Raw genomic sequence first — 3,720 nt, 5'->3', positions numbered from 1 at the left:
TTTTTTCATCTGAAACGTGCTGCGATTTATATTCCAAAGCCACTCATATAATGCAGAAACACACAAGCAAGCAAAACATGCGCAACGCGTGCACGTATTTGTACTGATGCAGAACAGTACGTACAGCCTAGCGCATTTCACACAGGCTGCTAGATTCACTTTCTCCCGAAAGTCATGTATGCCTAAGGTTGAAAATAAATTATGTTTATAGTGAATGCCCCTATACATGGTCTTATTTTTACGGTTTAGTTTTAATCCAAATGATGCATGTGCTAAGTGAGTGAACATCAAAGATCACACAACAGAATGGCGCGTGCACTCTCTCTCTCTCTCTCCCTCCCTCCCTACCGTTAAGTAACTTGTGCCATTGTATTCATTGCATACATATACTTCGTAGACATCCTTAATCTCTAATAACTCCATTCTGCTGTCTGTTGTTCTGTTGTCGGTGTTTCTTTGTCTGAATATGGCACTTATCGCATGCTGTGTGGTATCGGCGTTTGGTATCGGGGCATTATAACAAGTACGAGTACAGGAGATCAGTATCAGGCCCGATACTGATACCAGTATCGGTATCGGTGCATCCCTACTTAAAACCCACTTTAAACCATCACCGAGTGCCTGTAATAACTTCCGATTGTGATCTATAATTGATTTTGATTCTATAATAGGCACATGCACTCTTTATATGTTTAATAATGCCACACTGCTTATTGTCATAAACATCCTTTATTGTTATAAAAATACCATGCACTGCATCCAAAACGCATACAGAAAATATATTGTCATAATCATGTCTATTTGCTTTCATATTTCATGTGTAGAAAAAATGTTTCACTCGATTTTTTTAATACGGAAGATCTAGAGAGTGAATGTGCTCTGACTCATATAACACTCGCGCACATGGAAGAAAATGGACAGTGCTCTTCAGATCACATAATGTGGAGAATTAAGATAAATTATATTAAGAACATGTGAGAAAATCTGTTCTCAGATACCAAAGATAACAAGAACTTGGCATCCACTCTCTTCTCTCTCGGAATACTCTTCTTTTGTGTTTGTTTATACTGGTTTTCGAAACAGAGTCACCACTCATGACTAGATTCCAAATCATCTGTTCTCATTCTGCTTGAATGATCTGCTGCTTTTGACAATGTGTATCATCAGATCCTCTTGTCCACCCTCTCTTCACTGGGCATAACAAGAACTGCACTTCACTGGTTTGAATCTTATCTCACAGTCTTTCAGGGTTGACTGGGGACGGGAGGTATCCAACGCACATCAACTGGGGTCTCATTTATAAAATGTTGCGCAGAAACCATCCTAAATTTGATCTAACGATCATCTCTCAAATGTGTACGTTTGATTCATAAAATCAACATATGCACAGAAAACGCACGTACGCCTCTCTTTCAGATGTGAAATCTATGAAATGCAAATGTTCTTGAACTTGCACACAACTGAATGTTTTCAGCTCTCTGCCTTGTAGACAACTCCTAATTAATGGCATTAACATATAAAAGGTCACCAGTCATCATCCAAATCCTTTAATTTAGAATAGTGAGCTGCAGGAACACTTTCAAAAACCTGCAGTACTCCAACAAGAAAAAGTATCTGCTCAGACTCTGATGTGACGCTAAGCACTTTTCCACGTCAAAGGCAGTTTTTACAAATATGAGCGTTGGCGTGGATTTAAAACCCACTTTAAACCATCACCGCACACCATAAGATCAAATCTGAGCATACGCAAACTTTATATATGAGACCCCTTGTCACTGGGGTTCCTCATGGATCAGTTCTTAGACCTCTCTTCTTCTTTATATACACTACATCATTGGGACCCATCATACAAGCACATGATTTCTACTAACACTACTATGAAGGAACATCACCTGCAGTTCAACCTGGCAAAGACTGAGTTTCTCGTATTCCCTGCCACTCTGACTCTAGCATGTTTCACCATCCAGCAGGGTTAATCAACATTGCACAACTGCATTGCACAACATCAGAAAGATCAGGCCCTTCCTAACAGAGCATGCTGCACAACTTCTTGTCCAGGCCCTTGTCATTTCTAGACGGGACTACTGCAATGCTCTTCTGGCTGGACTTCCATCATGCACAATCAAACCTCCTCAAATGATTCAGAATGCAACAGCATGACTGGTCTTCAACGAGCCCATAAGGGCCCACGTCACACCTCTCTTTATCTCCCTGCACTTGCTACCTGTTGTGGCTCGCATCAAGTTCAAAGACATTGATGCTTTCGTACAGAGCTCAGCACCCTACCACTTCCACTCACTCTTATGTGTCTACATCCCCTCCAGAAGCCTGAGATCTGTAAGTGAGCGACAATTCATAGTACCATCACAGAGAGGCACAAAATCACTTTCCAGAACATTTTCGCTCACCTTTCTGGGCTGGTGGAATGATCTTCCTACCCCCATTTGGAATGCCGAATCCATTACAATTTTCAAGTGACAGCTGAAAAACTCATCTCTTTCTTCAACATTTGTCTGCATCCTAATTTAATAATAATAATAATAATAACAAAACTTCACTTTCACTTTCCATAATCCCTCTCCATTTTAGCTTGTACTAATCTGAATTATGTCTAAAACATATTACAAGCACTTCCTGTGTTTATTTGCCTCTTTATGATGAAGCAGGTGCTTGAAATCAGGGTTTGGTGCTTCTACACCCTTGTTAATCAGCTATCATTTCCCACTGATTTTAGGAATAAATTATGGGTTAGGTTTAGGGGTAGGGATTGGGATTGGGTTAAATCTATATTTTTGGACAATAATGTTGATCCAGGATCATCAAAAGATGTTGATCCAGGAACATGACTTACTTGGCAAAATCACGGCGACCATACAAGCACAAAGCATACACTACACAAACGCCATGTACGCTTTCTAAAAATGCACACACACACACACAAACACACACACACACACACACACACACACACTCACACACACGTGTTATACAAACAAACCCGTTACACATGCGCATGCATTTTTTAAAAATCTTTTTTTTAATGTGGAAAATGTGGAAAAGGGAAACTGAGTTGTAAATTCTAATAGTTATGGGTTTGCTCTGACCAAGTTATTCTCTTTTCTCATGTTGGGGTGTAGGAAGGGGCTCCATTGTGTCTGAAACTTAAGGTTTCATGGAAGCGAAATCGGCATTGAGAAAACGGCACTGCATCAACCTATACTCAAGCCGGATTTCTGAACTTAATGATAATAATAATAATAATTTTATTTTGAATAAATTTGCAAAGTTGTCACATCTGTTTTGTGATTTGTCATTATGGTGTATGGAGTGTAGACTGACGTGGAAAAAAAAGTAATTTAGAGCAGTTTAACATAAGGCTGCAACATAAAGTGTGAAAAAATGAAGGGGTATGAATAATGAATTCATATGACAGAAAGAGAACTTTGCAAGCACATGCCAACTTATTCTACTAACCCTAACCTAACAGTCTACTAATACTCTAATGAGAGTTAGTTGACATGTAATTGCAAAGTTACTTATAGTTAGTAGAATGTCTAAAGTTGATTCTCAAAATAAACAGATATTCTACGTTTATTTGGCCACAATCAGAAAAGAAACATAAGCAAAAGCATTACTTAAAAATCTGCATACAAAATGTGCATAATACCGTATTGGCCCGAATATAAGACGACCCTGATTATAAGACGACCCCCCTTTTTC

This window comes from Sinocyclocheilus rhinocerous, unplaced genomic scaffold, assembly GCF_001515625.1.
Source record: "Sinocyclocheilus rhinocerous isolate Xijiao unplaced genomic scaffold, SAMN03320098_v1.1 scaffold491, whole genome shotgun sequence".
NCBI classification, from domain to species: Eukaryota; Metazoa; Chordata; class Actinopteri; order Cypriniformes; family Cyprinidae; genus Sinocyclocheilus; species Sinocyclocheilus rhinocerous.
The sequence above is the reverse complement of the archived record's forward strand: the minus strand, read 5'-3'. Positions refer to the sequence as shown.